General features: G+C 44.3%; 1 protein-coding gene across 9 annotated transcripts in view; it reads left to right on the plus strand.

Annotated features, from left to right (window-relative positions):
* Window positions 1–22714, plus strand: part of LOC126297857 (protein sickie) — a 1116277-nt gene that overhangs the window by 629269 nt on the left and 464294 nt on the right. The window lies entirely within an intron of this gene.

Here is a 22714-nt window from a genome sequence, read left to right on the forward strand (position 1 = left end):
AAAAATTGTCTCTCACACTGCACAGCAGGCAGCCGACATGAGGCTAAAGTTACAAACCACCAACCGTGCCTTGTACCAACACCGACTCATAGGAAGGCCTCGGCGCTTGTTCGTGGCGTCACGTCAGCTAGGCACGGCGAACGCCAGGTCTGTTGCAGGCAGAAACGCCTGGGCGTGCTTATCACTATAAATCTCTTATTTTTGGGCAAAATGTTTGGTATTGTTTTGGATGCTGCAATTTTATTTAGATGAAAAATTTTCTAACTATCGTAAAGCTACAAATGAAGATCATAGTTCTGTATTACTTAATCCTGTCGAAACAAACGTAGATCAATATGAGAAGATGCTTTGCCCCATTGCAAGCTTCGGAAATTTTACATTCAAGTAACTATATTTACTTGATTCATTTTGTCATCGAAACTTACCCCAACCCCCTTACAATTAACTCGTTTCTTTTATTTAGTTATTTATTTTCGTTTGACATCGTCACTGTATATGTGAACTAATTTTCATGTGTAAATGTCCAATTGTTGTCAGTCATTAGATTACAGTCGTTTTCAACGAAATGAATTCTAAACAGGAAACAAAATAGCTTCAGACATAGAAAATACTGCTGAGCTTAAACTTTCTTAAAAATGCACATTAGAAAAGATAATATTCCCCTCTTGCAACTGAAAGGAGAAACTTCATAAGATTTAAAAAAATTATTTGATAAAACAAGTATATCTCTTTTGCTTCTTCTTCTGTCCCCCACCCCCTCCTCCAACGAGTACAATCGCAAGGCATTTCATCAACATTTAGTGCTCCTCACCCCATAGTCAACCAAGATACCTAAAGAAGAGCACCAATATGTTCACAGTTTCTTGTAAAAGCAACCCAGTACAAACGTAACTTCCTCAGATTTACAAATAAGGTAAAGAAGCACGAATTCTGTTGCTGCTGGACCATGAAGTTCTTTTTGTATGTCAGTCCTTAAAACAGGTGGAAATTTAAGTTCAGGAGTACACTATTTGTTAAGAAGTGTAATGAATTGCACAATTAATTGATTGCAGAAATCTCTCAGAACAGTGTGTGTTGGTCAACTACCGCCAATAGTTTCACATTTTCCTGTGTCAGAGAGGGAGACACCACCATTATGAGTGTGCTGCAACAGACCTGGCGTTCGCCGTGCCTAGCTGACGTGACGTCACGAACAAGCGCCGAGGCCTTCCTTTAAGTCGGTGTTGTTTGTACTGGATAAAATGTTTACGTAACAGGTCAGCGCTTACACTAGTAAAGCGGTCTTATAAAACATTAACTGCTTGCGCTCGTCATAGAGAGTTTAGCATAGGGATGCGGCAGTACGCTGCAGCCCGTTGCATGCTGCTTCCATCTAGATCGCGAAGGTAAGAAGAACTTCTCGAGCTTTATCCACGAAACAGAAGCTTATTTAATGTGTTTCGCGAAGATGCGTACTTTTCAGCAATTTTCAAAGTACACACGAAGGTGGAGACTTGTCATCAAAGAAGAAGAAGCGACCGGGCGGTAGTGCGGCAATCTGTACTTAAGCGCCGGCCTCGGTGGCCGAGCGGTTCTAAACGCTGCAGTCCGGAACCGCGCGACCGCTACGGTCGCAGGTTCGAATCCTGCCTCGGGCATGGATGTGTATGATGTCCTTAGGGTAGTTAGGTTTAAGTAGTTCTAAGTTCTAGGGGACTGATGACCACAGATGTTAAGTCCCATAGTGCTCAGTGCCATTTGAACCATTTGTTTCACAGCTGTCTCACTGAGAAGCGGCCGGCGGTGAGGTCATTGTCGATAACGCAGGCACGGCGTCCTTCTTCCCTACCCTATGTTCTCGCCAGCAGCCAGCAGCCAGCAGCCATAGTTCTAGTTACCGCCCTTTGCGACAGCGGCACGTCCGCGTCGCGCTTACAAAGCCGATTACTCGCAACTTTCGTGAACGACTGCGTCGTAATTTCAGATGTAATCAAGACTGGAGTTAGTGTTGGGAAGTCGATTTACGAACGCTTTCCAACTTAAAATACTCGAGAGGATATTTTCCAGAGTTAGATAGGATTATTCGTCGCACTTCTGAATTCTCTATTTGTGCGCGTCGTTCGCTAACTTGCGGATTCACATTTATCGAAGGCTCATATCACAGCTGCATAGGTTCCATAAAATTAGGCTTCTGCACTCTGTTACTATGTTAACAAAAGTACCAAACCACAGTCAACAAATTTCGGAAGATCAGTTTTTCTCGTCTTCTTATGTCGTTCCTCTACAGTTAAAATACATAATTTCATGTGTAATTATAATTCTTCGTAAATTTTCCGTAACTTTCCTCCGAAAGGATCGCTTTATAGCTGGAGAATACTATACTAATTGGCGTATTGGTAACTAGTCATTACAGAATAGCAGTGTACTGAAAATTTCTCGACATGACTTCCATTTGCAGGGGGTAGTGTAAATCCCTACTGTGACTATTTCTGCTAAACAAATTTCATTTTGGTGTAAAATGCCGTCGGAAGTATGGGGAAAACTGCATTTGTAGAACACGTAAGAGAACACCATGACAAACCAACCACTAGAGAAGAAGACATGAAAGTAATTGGAACCAACAACAATAAAAAACACCTATTAACCCTGCAAGAAAATTACCAAATATAGAAAACCAAAACAGAAAAGACAGTTCTGTTGAATGGCCAAGTACACATCCTAGCAACTCATTGTTTACACTAATACATAAAATATAGGAGCGACACTCCAATAGAAGATTATTATCATAATAATAACAATAATATCACCCAAATTCTTTCCACTCGGCCGGCTGGGGTGGCCGAGCGGTTCTAGGCGCTACAGTCTGGAACCGCCCGACCGCTACGGTCGCAGGTTCGAGTCCTGCCTCGGGCATGGATGTGTGTGATGTCCTTAGGTTAGTTAGGTTTAAGTAGTTCTAAGTTCTAGGGGACTGATGACCTCAGAAGTTAAGTTCTATAGTGCTCAGAGCCATTTGAACCATCTTTCCACTCACTTGTCCATGAACCTCTCCACAAAATATTTAAACCAAAACTCAAATCAGCTGAACCCCAAAACTTTCAACCACTCTTTGACAGCTATTACATTCATACTCAACATTCTATAACTCGCACTGTATAACCACCAACATGCCCCCCCCCCCCCCCCGCCCCTCGCCCCCCACCCCCCTCCCACAGCCCGGTCCAACAACCCCTCCCGCCATACACACAAAAATTCATAAATTTACACTTTCTTTGTCTCTCTCTTACACACACACACATACACACACACACACACACACACACACACACACACAGATATTAACATAACAGAACTGAACAGACGTTAGTTTGCAGCACATACTTCGCTAGGTTGGCAACGTAAACAAACCAAACATGATGAGACATATAGTGAACTCACAGTAGTTACTGTATGTCCATTTTAGAGATGGTTACGGGACTCGGCTCTTCATTAGAGGATGTCAAATTAAATACTTTTCAGCCGTCTAGTTTCCACCTTTTTTTTTTATTTGGCAATCAGTTTCAGCGTTTTACTGCTCCATCTTCAGGCCCCTGACCAACGTGTAGCAAGAGTCTACTTCGGTTGTGGTCAAAACAGGGGTCAAACATCACCTACCGAGGCCGGCAGGTGATGGTTGAAGTGATCACTATAGCAAAAATCTACTAATACCAGTATTGCTGGCCCCTGTTTCGATCACAACCGAAGTAGATTCTTCCTACGCATCGGTCAGGCGCCTCAAGATAGCGTAGTAAAACGCTGAAACTGATTGCCTAATAAAATAAGGTTGGAAACACGGCTGAAAGGTATTTAAATTTTACATCCTCACAGTAGTTACGTCTTTAAATCAGTTTTCGATCAAATATCTACAACTAGTGACAGAAGACTAATAGTGTGCCACAGCAATAAGGGCAAATAATATGCAAACTGTGAAGAAGGAAGTTCGGAACATAAAAACGTGCTTATGTTTCGTAAATGAAGTTATAGTGCGATCTCCAGCATATGACCAGATGAGAGGAAACGCACATGCCAGCCAAAAACGCGAAGAACTGTAATTAATCACTTACTCACATAACAAACGAGACTTGAACGGTTTTATAATCTACAAATAACATGTATCAAAACAAAATCGTGTTATTCTAGATCCCACTGAACATGCCTTAAAGTAAAAAAGGCGAAACGCGTCAAGGAGAAATAAAATACAGAGCAGCAAGAAAATGGCGGTTTTTATTTACAAAACCAATATTTCTGTGCATGCTGCGGAGGATGTCCACGTAAACAAACTTGATATGCTGAGATTGGTTCTCGAAACGTCAGTAAGATAACACAGACTACAATGTAGTGAATATGTGAAATATTACCACAAACATGAAATTTTGTGCGGTCTATCTAAGCTCTTTTTCTACGTTTCGTAACTCCCCTCCAGAGTCCTTCGAAGGCGTATTCAGATTCGAGGTCGTCAACATGCGTTAGAGGGGACGGCTTGACGAAATAAATTTTCATCATACAAATTTTACTCTTGAGGCCAAGTAATGCCACAGCGTATCATTTGTTATCATTAGACTGTGCGCAAGCACGTCGCTTACATTCCATAAGTTGTTATCTCTGAAGTGTGGGGAGTGACACTGTTCTTGGTGATTCGTCTGCCAAATACAGACGTTAGGCAGGGTGATCCCACTGGTGTTATTCGATAGAAGTAGGCTACCTGCCGTATTTTACTCGTACTTTACTAGCAGAATTCATAGTTGCTGAAGAAAGGTGTCAAATGTGAGCCAACGACCAAATTCCTCCTCAAATCGCATCAGATATCACTCCAATATGCACAATTCCTTCTGCCTATAGGGCAGTTTGAACCTATATCGTAACCGAAACCCAGTGCCGAATACTAAACCCTCTAAGCAGCAATATAAGTAACCAGCTATACAGTTACACTCACATTTCGTCTCCTATCTGCCTCTAAGCCCTGTCCACCCTCTCCAGGAGAAACTTCAATCGACTATCAATCGCAGAGATTCTCCCCAACATTTCGCAGCCCGCCAAAAAGTGTGACACAAGTCGTAAATCGGCACCATTATTTTATTTCACTGAAAAATACTGCACCAACATGAACGAAAAATAATAAAATTTACTGGCAACAATTTTTACTTGAAATTTAAAGGAAGCTTATATTATTTCAGTAAAATGTTTATAGAAATAATCCTTCAAGTCGAGTTTTCTCAAGTACTGCATATTTGACTTGTGTCTCTGTTCTGGCCGGAAGACCATGTGACCCTACCGATGTCGTTTTATGCAACCTGCAATGTTATAGCTGGCCATCAAGTTCTCTCACTCGCTGTGCGCAAACTAATAGTCCTACAGAAAAAAAGAATAGGACCTTTTTGTAGGAAATTTAACTTAGTTAAGTTTTGTACTGAGAGCTGGAGCCACGGTTTTCGAGTTATTCACGAAAAACGTATAAAAGTGACCTTCAAACGCACCTTCACCCCTACAGTCAGGATTTGGAGTACGTTGTTCATGGCACTCTCCCTCCTGCCATTATACAAAAATTTCCGACTACACAAACTGTTTCCAAAATTCTACCTATTTTTGGTCTCTAGTCATTCGGCTATCACGTCACCAGCATAGTCATTTATTCCTTTGACAGTACTAATTTTTCTGTAGGACTAACACTTTGCGCATAGCGAGCGAGAGAATATGAAAATCTCGAGCGTGGTTTTGAAGGCCAGCATAAAACGACATCTGTAGGAGCAGTTCATCTCAGCTATGCACTTTATTTCGTAAAATTCTGGTATTTTGGTATACTCCGTATCCGCTTCTCCATACAACTCGTCTCTGCAGGTACAGTCCAGGAATACATTAGATACGCGCCTAAACCTGCTTAACAATTTCGCTGCGGCATCGGTGCAGGCGCGCATCTCTCCATTGCGGCCCGGCAACGTGCGAGTGCGGGGCCGCTAACACTGAAACGGCAGGTACCGCTCGGAGCCGACGCTCCTGAGCACACCTGAACTACAGGCTGACGTCAAGACCTTCTAACATGTTCTATACTGACTTAATGATGGCAGCTTAGATGCATTACTTCACTTAAGCTTCGACTGTATTGTGGTCATGTTTTCAAGTCTGTCTGTTGCCTGATACCTATAGGGGTCACAGGCGTCATTCAAATGTTAGTGATTTGTTGATAATGTAACAAAAAATACGATTCAAACAAGCAACAAATCCACTGCATTGAGGAAAAATTTGGATTCCATGTATATCTTAATGCCATATTTATTACGTTTGCTTTTTATGTATTGTCTAAATGACAATCTTCCCCTCCAAAGACTCATTGATTCATGTGTTGATAAATCTCTCCCCGGGTAACGCACTTGAGACATTCTCGTGTTAAAATAATCCACTACAGGTCGTATCTTATATAAACGATCGTCTGGTTTCGGGTTTCCTGGGTGTCGATTTTTTGCAAAATGCAGAGAGTGTAATATGGTCATATACCGGTCTCTGCTTATACTCATCGCTATTTCTCTATTCTCAAGCAGCGTTTCTTTCATCCAGTAGTCTTGCAATCGCGGACATTTAACGTTACCCATATGTGACGAAACACCCAGATTCGCCTATACAGACCCTAGATCCCTCTTTTGTATTTTAGCTCAGGAATATGTTGGCAGCGTTATCGTTCGTTTCGTCAACTACAAGTTGCAACACTTCGTCTGTTACCAATAATCTGAAGAAATCCATAGCAGAATTGCCACAGGATGAATTTGCAAAACTTCTTCCTTCGTAAATGGGTGATACTGCATATTATGTGTTTTTTTATGCCAGCACTCACCTGGATTATCTCCGTGTGACAAGTCGGGCTCTTTTTCGTTGTCGATTTCCACACAATTGCCGTGATCCGTATCATCAGATTCGGAACTGTCACGAAACAGAGTGGAAAGCTGTCATCACTCTGCAATCCTTCTGCAGCCTCTAAATGACAATCTCCGTGGTATGCCTCGTCCTCACTACACAGAAAATCACTGTCGTCTAGTACATTAAGTAAATGTTCCTCTGTCAATTTAACACTTTTCCTGCTCCTTTTCACATTGGAAGGTCCAGGTGTCTGATCATTAGCTGCCATTACGAACAATATACATTCGATAACTGACCACACAAAACAAAAGTTTACACGCTTTGATGCTAGCTTAGACGCTGCAACTAGACTGAGTAATCCGACAGTGAGCGCGGACGCTTATAAGCGCCAGCCGCACTGGCTCATGGCTTGTTGTGATGCTTATAAGCCGCAGCGAAAGTGCTTAAGTGATTTATTGAAAATCCCCCCCACAGCGCTTTTCAGTCATTCACGTAAGATCCGACGACGGAAGGCGCTATTGGAACTCGGCAGCTAAATCTCTGGCGTAAGGTGTGCATCGCCTACAACTGTAACATTACACGTGTGTTCATGAGAATCCTCTGCTAGCGGCAGCTATAACACGTGCAAAGCAAGAGGCTTCCGAAGACAAATGCACTAGCCCTCGCGTTCTCGCCGCTCGAGAAAGCCACAAAGATGTGGCGCCTTTGTTGCAGGTGGAGCGTTAATGTCAACGCTGCCGCCAGATGAGGTTAGGCACGGCGAGGTGTCACCGCGCTGCTTGTCCGCAGGTTGCGAAATATTCCCGCCTCGTGATCCCTTTCCGCGGCTGCGCTCCCCACTCGAGCTGCGAAAGCTCTTCCATATTCATACCTCTCAGCCAGCGGCCTCCTCGTATCTGACGCGGCTCACGTTTCCACTTCAGCCTCGATGTCGACAAATGATAGTCTTAAGCTTCTTCGCGACCTTCAATTTCCGTTGTAGTTCGACCGATTGAAGTGTCACATTTTTCTGGCACTTCGTATTCGGGAAGAGCGAGTTGTAAATTCCGGTCTGGCCATCGTGTTTCAGGATTCACATCGCTTCTGTATCCACTCCAGGACTAGGGCTGTAGATGCACCGATATTTCGCCCGAAAAGCTCGGTATATGCCAGCGATATTTTCTTCGCCGATATTTCGATATTAAAATGGCAATATCGTGTGCCGGTAACTTTCAAAAAATGGTTCAAATGGTTCTGAGCACTGTGGGACTTAACATCTGAGGTCATTAGTCCCCTAGAACTTAGAACTACTTAAACCTAACTAGCCTAAGGACATCACAAACATCCATGCCCCAGGCAGGATTCGAACCTGCGACCGTAGCAGTCGCACGGTTCCAGACTGAAGCGCCTAGAACCACTCGGCCACAGCGGCCGGCGCCGGTATCTTTATTTTATATTTTTTTGCGATTTTCAAGTGAATATTTGAAACTGTCTTTTGAGATTGTTTTAGAACATAATTTTACTTTCACACTGTGAAGGAGTCTTACTAGTTTTTAAGCTTTCATCACGTCCAGTCTTTCTATTTCACTATGTGAAGAAAGTATAGGTGGCACAAAAGAAAAAGTCCGATTACGCTGGGTGGGGCGACGGTGTGAATGGAATAACAAGATGATCGATGTGAAAAAATAGCACATCAGTTGCGTTCAAAAATGGTTCAAATGGCTCTGAGCACTATGGGACTCAACTGCTGTGGTCATCAGTCCCCTAGAACTTAGAACTACTTAAACCTAACTACATCACACACATCCATGCCCGAGGCAGGATTCGAACCTGCGACCGTAGCAGTCGCACAGTTCCGGACTGCGCGCCTAGAACCGCGAGACCACCGCGGCCGGCTCAGTTGCGTTAAAAAACAATTTTAACGCGACTAGTGTGCTATTTTTTTCACATCGGCATTCCTTTTTAAAAAACAGGTACTGAAAATGATGAACAAAAATCTAAATGGAAAGACTGGTCATTGCACTGGGTGGAGACGTGTGAGGGTAAAAATTGGCCTCGCGGGATTAGCCGAGAGGTCTGAAGGCGCTGCAGTCATGGACTGTGAGGCTGGTCCCGGCGGAGGTTCGAGTTCTCCCTCGGGCATGGGTGTGTGTGTTTGCCCTTAGGATAATTTAGGTTAAGTAGTGTATAAGCTTAGGGAATGTGCCGTGCTTTAGTTGGACATACGTGAATATACACTCCTGGAAATGGAAAAAAGAACACATTGACACCGGTGTGTCAGACCCACCATACTTGCTCCGGACACTGCGAGAGGGCTGTACAAGCAATGATCACACGCACGGCACAGAGGACACACCAGGAACCGCGATGTTGGCCGTCGAATGGCGCTAGCTGGACAGCATTTGTGCACCGCCGCCGTCAGTGTCAGCCAGTTTGCCGTGGAATACGGAGCTCCATCGCAGTCTTTAACACTGGTAGCATGCCGCGACAGCGTGGACGTGAACCGTATGTGCAGTTGACGGACTTTGAGCGAGGGCGTATAGTGGGCATGCGGGAGGCCGGGTGGACGTACCGCCGAATTGCTCAACACGTGGGGCGTGAGGTCTCCACAGTACATCGATGTTGTCGCCAGTGGTCGGCGGAAGGTGCACGTGCCCGTCGACCTGGGACCGGACCGCAGCGACGCACGGATGCACGCCAAGACCGTAGGATCCTACGCAGTGCCGTAGGGGACCGCACCGCCACTTCCCAGCAAATTAGGGACACTGTTGCTCCTGGGGTATCGTCGAGGACCATTCGCAACCGTCTCCATGAAGCTGGGCTACGGTCGCGCACACCGTTAGGCCGTCTTCCGCTCACGCCCCAACATCGTGCAGCCCGCCTCCAGTGGTGTCGCGACAGGCGTGAATGGAGGGACGAATGGAGACGTGTCGTCTTCAGCGATGGGAGTCGCTTCTGCCTTGGTGCCAATGATGGTCGTATGCGTGTTTGGCGCCGTGCAGGTGAGCGCCACAATCAGGACTGCTTACGACAGAGGCACACACGGTCAACACCCGGCGTCATGGTGTGGGAAGCGATCTCCTACACTGGCCGTACACCTCTGGTGATCGTCGAGAGGACACTGAATAGTGCACGGTACATCCAAACCGTCATCGAACCCATCGTTCTACCATTCCTAGACCGGCAAGGGAACTTGCTGTTCCAACAGGACAATGCACGTCCGCATGTATCCCGTGCCACCCAACGTGCTCTAGAAGGTGTAAGTCAACTACCCTGGCCAGCAAGATCTCCGGATCTGTCCCCCATTGAGCATGTTTGGGAATGGATGAAGCGTCTTCTCACGCGGTCTGCACGTCCAGCACGAACGCTGGTCCAACTGAGCGCCAGGTGGAAATGGCATGGCAGGCCGTTCCACAGGACTACATCCAGCATCTCTACGATCGTCTCCATGAGAGAATAGCAGCCTGCATTGCTGCGAAAGGTGGATATACACTGTACTAGTGCCGACATTGTGCATGCTCTGTTGCCTGTGTCTATGTGCCTGTGGTTCTGTCAGTGTGATCATGTGATGTATCTGACCCCAGGAATGTGTGAATAAAGTTTGCCCTTCCTGGGACAAAGAATTCACGGTGTTCTTATTTCAATTTCCAGGAGTGTAAAAATGCACCACGCACATTGATTTCGTAATGCGCCGTGTACGGGTCTAGCCACGCGGTCAAAGATCATAATTAAAACAATACCATTGCAGTACGAGGGTCCCTTACACGTGTTCACAGTGATATCGACGACCTTTCTTCCTACGTACCATCTGCGAATGGAAATAAGAAAGTGGATAAATGGTTCTAGTACACTACGTAGTCCGCGTCGCACGTTGTAAGGCGGTTGACCGAGCACAGACGCGACTAAAAGCCCAGTCACACACAGACTATTCCTTGTTGGAACAGAGTCACTTATTCTATCGGCTCTTCTACTTAGTTACTTTCTATTTGAAAACTCCTGTTAATACCTTTTAGAGGTCCTATTTTAAGCCAGCTGGTAAACTCCAAGTACGAACTGAACAAGTGTGACTCGACGAGAGAATAATCCCTCTTTTTGAATCTATCTCCCGGATTAACGGCTGTTCGTTGGCCAAAGGATTTAATTTGTACACAGATAGTGGTCAAAACTGACAGTTGTTACTGACGTGTGTAAACTGTGGTTAGCTGTATAATCGTGAAACCAAAAGCCAATAAATTAAAATATTTCTCACCTGCAGCATACTTGACCGCTCCCTTAGTGTATTCCGCATTCTTTTCCCTCCATGCTATGTCGTTCTGTCCATCGTGTCTGCTTTCACCTTGAGGTCCGCACATTTCTCCTTCCCCGCTGGCTCGTCAGCGGTCCGCGTGTCGAATTTCCGATATGTTTACATACTCCCACCACATAAGCCGAACGATCCCCTCCGTATGATTCACGCGACGATTACCCTTCCGTCTACCACCCCTCCGTCCTGATCATGTCTTCAGTCAACACTGAATCACTGGCCAGAATGTGATCGGACATCTAACGATGAGAACTGTCACACAGGAAACATATTTCTTCGTTTGCCGACACTAACGCTATCAGAATTTTGAATACTTATCGGCACAGTATTTTTTTGTCGATTTTTTCACAAGGAAACATAACGTAACAACTGCTATTCTCAGTACACTTACAGGTTTTATCCAACAGGATAAGCATCAGTCTCAGATTATGGGTGGTCATGCAGTTGTCTGCAATAAAGTACCATCTATGGATGATTGTAAGAAAATGGATAACCGCTACAACAGCAATTTCCGACGATCATGGAAGGGAGATAAGGGTTTAATGTCCCGTAGACGACTAGATCACCAGAGACGAAGCACAAGCCGCGTTTCTGAAGGACGGCGGGAGCAGTCGGCTGTGTCAGTTTCAAAGGACTTTAACACTTTAGCGTAACAAGGGAGAACCTACACCTGAATGGTCGAGTGGTAATCTGAAGAACTGTTCTCCCTCATGCGAGTCCACTGCACCACCTTGCTCGGTCCAACCGGTGTGGCATTTTAATTGGTGCGATCTGCCTCTTAGCGCGAGAAATACGTTAACAGATATCAATATTAATGTAAGCGGGGACCTTGTGATTAGCGCGGAGGCAGCGGGCGTCGCGTTCCATTGTTCTGCAAGCGGCGTGACTGGTATTAAGTCCCGGCCACAGAGCCACACGTGACGCCAATGCGTGATTCACGCGCGTCCGCCGCCTGCCCTTATACAGAAACTGCCGCCGACCCTCTCCTTTGCCGGTCAAATGGGAGACAGGTTCGAAGCGAGCCCGTCAGGTGTGCAACCCGACCGGTCGAGTCCCACAGGCTCCCGACGCTTCTGTTCCATCTCCAAAAGCGCCCTGACAGTTTTTATAGGCACAGTCTACTTATCTAGTTATCAACTCGAATATCGACGACCACAAATAACGTTAAGGGTGAATGTAATGCTGAGACATTAGTATTAGGAAGGATCGAATCTGTTTCTATCTTTTACCTTAATTATTTCCACTTCCAAATTTTTGGAATCCAGGTGACTGGAATTCGATAGTAGGAAAACGGAGAGAAGGAAACGTAGTAAGTGAATATGAACTGGGGGTAAGAAATGAAAGAGGAAGCCGCCTGGTAGAATTTTACACAGAGCATAACTTAATCATAGATAACACTTGGTTCAAGAATCATAAAAGAAGGTTGTATACATAGAAGAACCCTGGAGATACTAAAAGGTATCAGATAGATTATATAATGGTAAGACAGAGATTTAGGAACCAGGTTTTAAGTTGTAAGACATTTCAAGGGACAGATGTGGACTCTGACCACAATCGATTGGTTATGAACTGTAGATTAAAACTGAAGAAACTGCAAAAAGGGGGTAATTTAAGGAGATGGGATCTGAATAAACTGACTAAACCATAGGTTGTACAGAGTTTCAGGGAGGGCATAAGGGAACAATTGACAGGAATGGGGGAAAGAAATGCAGTAGAAGAAGAATGGGTAGCTTTGAGGGATGAAGTAGCGAAGGCAGCGGAGGATCATCAAGGTAAAAAGACGAGAGATAGTTGAAATCCTTGGGTAACAGAAGAAATATTGAATTTAATTGATGAAAGGAGAAAATATAAAAATGCAGAAAATGAAGCAGGCGAAAAGGAAAACAAACGTCTCAAAAAAGAGATCGACAGGAAGTGCAAAATGGCTAAGCAGGGATGGCTAGAGAACAAATGTAAGGATGTAGAGGCTTATCTCACTAGGGGTAAGATAGATACTGCCTACAGGAAAATTAAAGAGACCTTTGGAGAAAAGAGGACCACTTGTATGAATATCAAGAGCTCAGATGAAAACCCAGTTCCAAGCAGTGAAGGGAAAGCAGAAAGGTGGAAAGAGTATATAGAGGGTCTATACAAGGGCGATGTACTTGAGGACAATATTATAGAAATGGAAGAGGATGTGGATGAAGATGAAATGGGAGATATGATATTGCGTGAAGAGTTTGACAGAGCACGGAAAGACCTGAGTCGAAAAGAGGCCCCGGGGTAAACAACATTCCATTAGAATTACTGACAGCCTTGGGAAAGCCAGTTCTGACAAAACTATACCATCTGGTGAGCAAGATGTATGAGACTGGTGAATTACCCTTAGACTTCAAGAAGAATATAATAATTCCAATCCCAAAGAAAGCAGGTGTTGACAGATGTGAAACTTGCCGAAATATCACTTTAATAAGTTACAGCTGCAAAATACTAACGCGAATTCTTTACAGACGAATGGAAAAACTGGTAGAAGCCGACCTCGGGGAAGATCAGTGTGGATTCCGTAGAAATGTTGGAACACGTGAGGCAATACTGACCCTACGACTTATCTTAGAAGAAAGATTAAGGAAAGGCAAACCTACGTTTCTAGCATTTGTAGACTTAGAGAAAGCTTTTGACAATGTTGACTGGAATACTATCTTTCAAATTCTAAAGGTGGCAGGGGTAAAATACAGGGATCGCAAGGCTTTTTACAATTTGCACAAAAACCAGATGGCAGTTACAAGAGTCGGATGGCTTGAAAGAGAAGCAGTAGTTGGGAAGGGAGTGACACAGGGGTGTAGCCTGTCCCCGATGTTATTCAATCTGTATATTGAGCAAGCAGTAAAGGAAACAAAAGAAAAATTCGGCGTAGGTATTAAAATCCATGGAGAAGAAATAAAAGCTGTGAGATTCTCGATGACGTTGTAATTCTGTCAGTCAGCAAAGGACTTGGAAGGGCAGTTGAACGGAATGGATAGTGTCTTGAAAGGAGGATATAGGATTAACATCAACAAAAGTAAAACGAGGATAATGGAATGTAGTCGATTTAAGTCGGGTGATGCTGAGGGAATTAGATTATTAAATGAGATGCTTAAAGTAGTAAAGGAGTTTTGCTATTTGGGGAGAAAAATAATTGATGATGCTCGAAGTAGAGAGGATATAAAATGTAGACTGGCAATGGCAAGAAAAGCGTTTCTGAAGAAGAGAAATTTGTTAACAACGAGTATAGATTTAAGTGTGAGGAAGTCGTTTCTGAAAGTATTTGTATGGAGTGTAGCCATGTATGGTAGTGAAACATGGATGATAAATAGTTTGGACAAGAAGAGAATAGAAGGTTTCGCAATGTGGTGCTACAGAAGAATGCTGAAGATTGGATGGGTAGATCACATAACTAATGAGGAGATATTAAATAGAATTGGGGAGGCGTTTATGGCACAACTTGACTAGAAGAAGGGATCGGTTGGTAGGACATGTTCTGAGGCATCAAAAGATCACCAATTTAGTATTGGAGGGCAGCGTGGAGGGAAAAAATCATAGAAGGAGACCATGAGATGAATACACTAAGCAGATTCAGAAGGATGTATGTTTCGGTAGGTACTGGGAGATGAAGAGGCTTGAACGGGATAGAGTAGCATGGAGAGCTGCATTAAACCAGTCTCAGGACTGAAGACCACAACAACAACAGGTGCAATTTATTTTGTGTGGGGAAAGGAGGTACTGGGACATCTCGGAAAATTGGAGAAGCGACAAAATAACCATGAAGAATGAGTTCTGACTACCCAGTCTTCTGTAAAATAGTCACCTAATCTCGCCTGCGAATATAGAGACGTGTTCAGTGTTACGCTACTATTGCGTTATTGGCCACCTCTCGCAGCAGACTTGCTCTGTTGTGTTCAACTGACCCCAATGTGTTCATCTTAGGCACACTAGTGTGGTGTTGCGTTGTGGAGGTGTTTTTCCTCGTTACACTATGGTCCCCTTATTACGTTTAAAACCTCTAAATGCGGTAGGATACATACTAACACATGTTGCACCAGTGTGTACTGCGTAGAGTAGGGTAACAGTTTGGGGACCATTACTTTATGTCAGCGTGAATCATAAAGCAACATCTGTGAGACAATGTTTCATTGACTGTAACATTCCTGAAATGCGTTGGAATTGCCGTAGACCCGACGTCAATCCAATGGAACACCTTTGGGGTAAGTTACACTCCTGGAAATGGAAAAAAGAACACATTGACACCGGTGTGTCAGACCCACCATACTTGCTCCGGACACTGCGAGAGTGCTGTACAAGCAATGATCACACGCACGGCACAGCGGACACACCAGGAACCGCGGTGTTGGCCTTCGAATGGCGCTAGCTGCGCACCATTTGTGCACCGCCGCCGTCAGTGTCAGCCAGTTTGCCGTGGCACACGGAGCTCCATCGCAGTCTTTAACACTGGTAGCATGCCGCGACAGCGTGGACGTGAACCGTATGTGCAGTTGACGGACTTTGAGCGAGGGCGTATAGTGGGCATGCGGGAGGCCGGGTGGACGTACCGCCGAATTGCTCAACACGTGGGGCGTGAGGTCTCCATAGTACATCGATGTTGTCGCCAGTGGTCGGCGAAAGGTGCACGTGCCTGTCGACCTGGGACCGGACCGCAACGACGCACGGATGCACGCCAAGACCGTAGGATCCTACGCAGTGCCGTAGGGGACCGCACCGCCACTTCCCAGCAAATTAGGGACACTGTTGCTCCTGGGGTATCGGCGAGGACCATTCGCAACCGTCTCCATGAAGCTGGGCTACGGTCCCGCACACCGTTAGGCCGTCTTCCGCTCACGCCCCAACATCGTGCAGCCCACCTCCAGTGGTGTCGCGACAGGCGTGAATGGAGGGACGAATGGAGACGTGTCGTCTTCAACGATGAGAGTCGCTTCTGCCTTGGTGCCAATGATGGTCGTATGCGTGTTTGGCGCCGTGCAGGTGAGCCCCACAATCAGGACTGCATACGACCGAGGCACACAGGGCCAACACCCGGCATCATGGTGTGGGGAGCGATCTCCTACACTGGCCGTACACCTCTGGTGATCGTCGAGGGGACACTGAATAGTGCACGGTACATCCAAACCGTCATCGAACCCATCGTTCTACCATTCCTAGACCGGAAAGGGAACTTGCTGTTCCAACAGGACAATGCACGTCCGCATGTATCCCGTGCCACCCAACGTGCTCTAGAAGGTGTAAGTCAACTACCCTGGCCAGCAAGATCTCCGGATCTGTCCCCCATTGAGCATGTTTGGGACTGGATGAAGCGTCGTCTCACGCGGTCTGCACGTCCAGCACGAACGCTGGTCCAACTGAGGCGCCAGGTGGAAATGGCATGGCAAGCCGTTCCACAGGACTACATCCAGCATCTCTACGATCGTCTCCATGGTAGAATAGCAGCCTGCATTGCTGCGAAAGGTGGATATACACTGTACTAGTGCCGACATTGTGCATGCTCTGTTGCCTGTGTCTATGTGCCTGTGGTTCTGTCAGTGTGATCATGTGATGTATGTGACCCCAGGAATGTGTCAATAAAGTTTCCCCTTCCTGGGATAATGAATTCACGGTGTTCTTATTTCAATTTCCAGGAGTGTAGAAAGTTCGCTCCTGACCGCAGCGTTCAATATCACCACCTTCTCTGGTTTCGGCTCTTGAGGAGGAATGGGCTGTCATTCCTCCACAGACATTCACCATGAAGTTGTCCTCAGCAGAGTTCAAGCTGTCATCAAGACGAAGGTAGACACATCCCATATTAATGTCCACTCACAGGTGCCTCAGATACTTGTCATCACATAGTGTACATGTACCAGAAACACCGAAGGTACCTGAAGCACTGTTATCTTCTGTGGATAACACCTCTTCTGCAGGAAGTGCAGAATATACGTGGGTGGTCCACAGAGTAAGTTCCGTTTCTATTTCCATCCGCGGCAGCGCAACGAGCGCAGTGTTCCGAGCATGCGCGGCAGTTACTCTTGACTCAAGGAGAAGACATGTAGCTTACGCCATTTTCAAATCGCTACTGCCGACGTGTGCTTCGTATTGCTTCTTTATAATGTCAGACGTAATTGAAAATACCGCCGCGTGTGAAATCAGATCTGTGATTCGTTTTCTAAGTGCAAAGAAAGTTAAACCAAAGGTAATTTATCGGATAATCTGCGAGGTTTACGGACAAAATGCTATGAGTGATTCAATGGTTAGAAGATGGGCCAGGCTGTTCAATGAACGACGTGATCAAGTGCACGATGAAGAGCGAAGTGGACGCTCGTCTGTGGTTACTAATGAACTGGTTCACGCCGTTGAAGAGAAGATTAAGCACAACCGTAAGTTTACACTTAGTGCCCTTGCTATGGAAGTTCCGAAAATGTCACGATCACTAATTCATGAATCAGTTACTAGAAAACTGAAATTTCGAAAACTTTGCTCTCATTGGGTACCCAAAATTCTTACTGAACAACACAAATAACAACGGATGGGCAATGACCTTCAGTTCTTGTCATGCTACAATGAAAAAGACGATGGTTTTCTTTCTCCGATAGTCACGGGGAATGAAACGGCAATCAGTGGGATGGAGACACACTTCATACCCAACGAAGATTAAGCCTAAGCAACTCTTGACACCTAGAAAAGTCATGTGCACCGTTTTTTGGGGCAGAAAAGGCATTTGCTGATTGATTTCTTACCACGAAACGAAACAATGAATGCAAATGGTTACCGCGAGGCCATTAAGAAATTGCGCCGCGCAATACAGAACAAGCGCTGAGGATTGCTGCATTTTTTTTTTTAAAGAAAATGATTTCCGTCCTCACACGGCGAATGTGACCAAACAACTCTAACAGGAATTCCAATGGGACGCGTTTGATCTTCCTCCGTACAGGCCGGACATTCGCTCCAATCGACTTTCATCTCTTCTAGAATCTGTCCTTGGTGGTCAACACTTCAACGATGATAAAGAGCTGAAAGATCATGTTACCACATGGTTGAATACACAGGCGGCAACCTTCTATGAAAACGGCACACAAAAACTTGGGCCACGCTACGACAAGTGCCTACAAAACTTCGGAAGCTATGTGGAAAAGTAGTTTAATAGTTGTAGATTTTTGTACAATAAATATTTTTTCTGTATCTGTACACGTTTGTTTTATATAACCAAACGGAACTTACTTTGTGGACATACCTCGTATCAACACCAGTCCAATTGACTTAATAGCGTGTCAGTGCTAGGTCTGGATTCCCTGTTCAGGGGAGGCAGGAACCAGTGAGAACTCAAGGTTCTACACCGACTCCTTTGTCCGCAGCTCGTGGTCTAGTGGCGAGCGTTGCTACCTCTGGATCACGCGGTCCCGGGTTCGATTGCCGGCAGGGTTGGGGATTTTCTCTGCCCGGGGACTGGGTGTTTGTGTTGTCCTCACCATTTGATCATCAGCATCGTCGTTCGTGACAGTGGCTAGACTGGATTGGGTGATAAAAAAATTGGACTGTGTAAAAATTGGGACTTTGTATGGGCGCTGATGACCTCGCAGTTGAGCGCTCCACAAGCCAAACATCATCACCGTCTCCCCTAACCAACAAGTTCGAAGTGCAGTTTCCAGTAAAATTGAAACTGAGCCCGTAAGACACACTTCTCGCGTGTGAAAGGCTCCTGTGTCCCATGTCAAATGGTTCAAATGGCTCTGAGCACTATGCGACTTAACTTCAGAGGTCATCAGTCGCCTAGAACTTAGAACTAATTAAACCTAACTAACCTAAGGACATCACACATATCCATGCCCGATGCAGGATTAGAACCTGCGACCATAGCGATCGCTCGGCTCCAGACTGTAGCGCCCAGAACCGCACGGCCACACCAACGGCTATTAAAAAATAAAATACTGTAAAAGGATAGCATGAGAATGTTGACTGTACTGACAGTTGTGCATAATTTAGTACTGGACGTGGAAGACAATCCACAATGTAATAAATTATCTATAGCCATCAAACAGAAAACTGATAAAAATAAATGTTCTACCAGTCGACTACTTATCGATGAAATTAAGGACGTGAAAAAACAACATACACTTTCATGTCACATTTCGAAGCACAACCAGAGTTTTAAAAATACCATTGATATAATTACATTAAATAAAAAAGAAATCAATTACCATGAACTTAATGACAACGGCTCGGATCCTGAAAAGGACAACTTATTTCAGTTTTGATCTATTCTCTCAGATACTCAGACTTCTGTCATATTATATTACGTTATTACGTTATTAGCCAATCTTGTGTAGATTTTTACAATTTGATAATTGATGAAACTCTGCCTCTACAGCAAATGTATGCTACTTCAAAGTACCATTCAAGTACCAACACCGTCGACTTCAGTCCAAAACATTTTATGTTTGTGTTTCTATCAAGACTGCGTGTTCAGTCAAGTTATAAAATTCAGTCTCCTTGAAATAATTTGTTAGTATGCCTCCATACCGAGCGGGGTAGCGCAGTGGTTAGCAAACTCGAGTCGCATTCGGGAGGACAACGCTTCAAACCCGCCGGCCTCTGTGACCGAGCGGTTCTATGCGCTTCAGTCCGGAACCGCGCTGCTGCTACGGTCGCAGGTTCGAGTCCTGCCTCGGGCATGGATGTGTGTGATGTCCTTAGGTTAGTTAGGTTTAAGTAGTTCTAAGTCCTTGGGGACTGAAGACCTCAGATGTTAAGTCCCATAGTGCTCAGAGCCATTTGAACCATTTTTGAGCTTCGAACTCGCATCCGGCATTCTGATTTAGGTTCTCCGTGATTTCCCTAAATCGCTTAAGACAAATGCCGGGATGGTTCCTTCGAACGGGCACGACCACTTTCCTCCATCCTTCCCAAATACGGGCTTGTGTTCTGTCTCTCCTGACCTTGTCGGCTATGGGATGTTAAAAACTCTTCTTCTCCTCCTCCTCCAGTAGGCCTCTATGAATGAAAATTCTACCAAGTCTTCATTTATACTCATCTCTTCCTGATTTTTTTGAGCAATGACTATAAAATGTCCCATTACTTGAAAATATGGAAATCTCAAGTCCGATTCACTGGAACGTAGATGAATTCATTATATTTCCATTTTGTAATTTAGTTTGTGTTCCAAATCTGCGTCGTTGCGTTCGTAGTTAAGCAGATAGCATTTGCTGAAGACCGCTGACGCTATTCATAATATCACCCTGTTCCTGGAAATTTGCTCATGTGCTGTATATGTGCGTTCGCGATCCGCGTTCAGGAAACTGGGACGTTCTCTGAAACCGCATCCTCAGTCCAGTGGCCGGAGCTGCTTCGTCACCTCACTACTGCCGTCTCCCGTCCCATCACTGTGAAGCTGACAGCGGTTGCTTAATACAAAAATTACAAGCACATTTCATATTATTCTTTTCAGTTTAAAGGGCGTTCCCGTTCCCTTGACTCCACTATCACAGTCAACTGAGACAGATATGTCACTAACTGCTTTCGAAGGCAATAATATATTAAAGATTTGTCAGTTTTATTGACAGTATTACGACCTGTACTGTATTTTTCTATAAATCTTACATACTCATATATCCGACTTCGAGTATCACACGTCTAGTCCATCAATAAAATAGTGTTTTTAATGACATATTATTTTACAACATATTACTTGTAATACGGATGTTTATGTGTCATGGCTACGGTTTTGCCTACTCACGTATGTACTCCACAAGCCAAAGTACGGAAGCTATATAGCGCACAAGAATGATTTCCCCCTTTTCCTGCTCCATTTGTGGGTGGCACGAGAGCAAAAAATTGACGAGTGCTCTCTGATTACTCAGACTTTGGAGCAAGTATATTTCTTCATTCATATCGAAACGTGAGCACTCGTAAATTTGAGAATAGAGCGCTCCACAATTGATTGTGCCCTTATCATAGATCGCAGAGACTTCCACAGTATTTTGTTGAGTGTAACGGAAAACAACTGTCAGATAGATTTTGATAACAACATTTTTCGTTAGTGAATTCCCTATGGTTATAGTTAAGCAATCGTTTGTCCTTGAATCGCTCAACACAGATCTATAATGATTGCGATTTCTACTATGCCTGCTGCACATACGTATTTAAAAAAAAATCGAAGTTGCAAAGAAGGCAAAAATATGTTACTTTGCATTATTTTTTAAAATACATACATGAGTATTTCTTATGACATTTTTAATTTTAAAATGTCAAAGATATGTTTATTTAAATTAGTAAATGGGAGACATTTTTTCATTAAAACATAAGAATGTGGTTTTTAGGAGATCGACCATATTAAAACTTTCTATTTTTTCCTTGATAATAACACCGAATCAGTATAACATTTAAAAAAAAAGTAGATGTATTCTATTTTTTTCCCCTGTATCTACAACTTCCCAATGACATTGCATCACAATTATTAAGAGTAGCACACGTGTTATTGTTCACACAAATATTGGTATATCTTGACCAAATCGCCAGATATTGGATTCTTTTCTAATAAATATTGCGCAGCATACTGATTGCTTTGTTTCATTTTTATTATAGTTAGACCGATGCTACGCTATTTCAAGTGGTCATAAATGACCAAATTTTCTGCATTCATAAATTTATTCGAGTTTGCAAGCAGCGTGCATCAATAGCTGGTGCGATGCTCCGTCTCAAATTTACATATGGAAGAGAAAGCAGATATTACAGCGCACTGGGGACTGTACATTCTAAATTAATGTCGATTTGACGACTGAAGAGGTGCACTTTATGTTATTGATAATTTTGTGAAACTAGGGCCCAGAACAGACGAAAAAGGTTGGCAGACAAAACAGCTCTGCTTTAAACGAATAATCCAGCAACAAATAAAGGGATAAAACGTCTTCGTCAAAATATTAGGTGATTCCAAGCTTCGACTGTTTTCAGATGTTTAAGAAAAGAACTGACAGCAAACGAGAACAGAGTTTTTGGCGATGGCAGTACTACGTTCAGGACAGCACACTGCGCGATAATCAAATCAAAATTTGCATGGGTGAACACCGGGTTAACTTATTACTCATACACTAATGTGCTGTAATCAACACTCACATAGTATGCAAATCATACTGATCCTAAACTATTTGCGAGTAGTTTAGTTCTCACAGTTCTTTTTCTATGGAAAAGTCTAAAAGTCTTTGCATTGTCATTCCTAGTTCCTAATCCATACCTCCATGTCACTTCAACTTTTTATGTGTATCCTATCACAGCATTCCAGTCAACTATAATAATAGGATTCTCTCCGTCATTCGTACATTCCAGAACTTCCACAGGTTGTTCGTACACTTCTTGTATTTCATCATCACTATGTGCAGATGTTGGCATATCCGGGGAGTTCCTCCTAAGAGTAGTCAGGCGCATTTTCTGTGGTATTTCGGCAGATATTTACAATTTCGTTTTATCATTGTCTAGCTGAAATCAGCCCAAACAAATACTGCTCATCACGTCTTCCATGCGAAGCCCATTATTGACGTAAAGCGGGCCGGCCGACGTGGCGGAGCGGCTCTAGGCGCT

Source organism: Schistocerca gregaria, chromosome X (genome assembly GCF_023897955.1).
Source record: "Schistocerca gregaria isolate iqSchGreg1 chromosome X, iqSchGreg1.2, whole genome shotgun sequence".
NCBI lineage: Eukaryota > Metazoa > Arthropoda > Insecta > Orthoptera > Acrididae > Schistocerca > Schistocerca gregaria.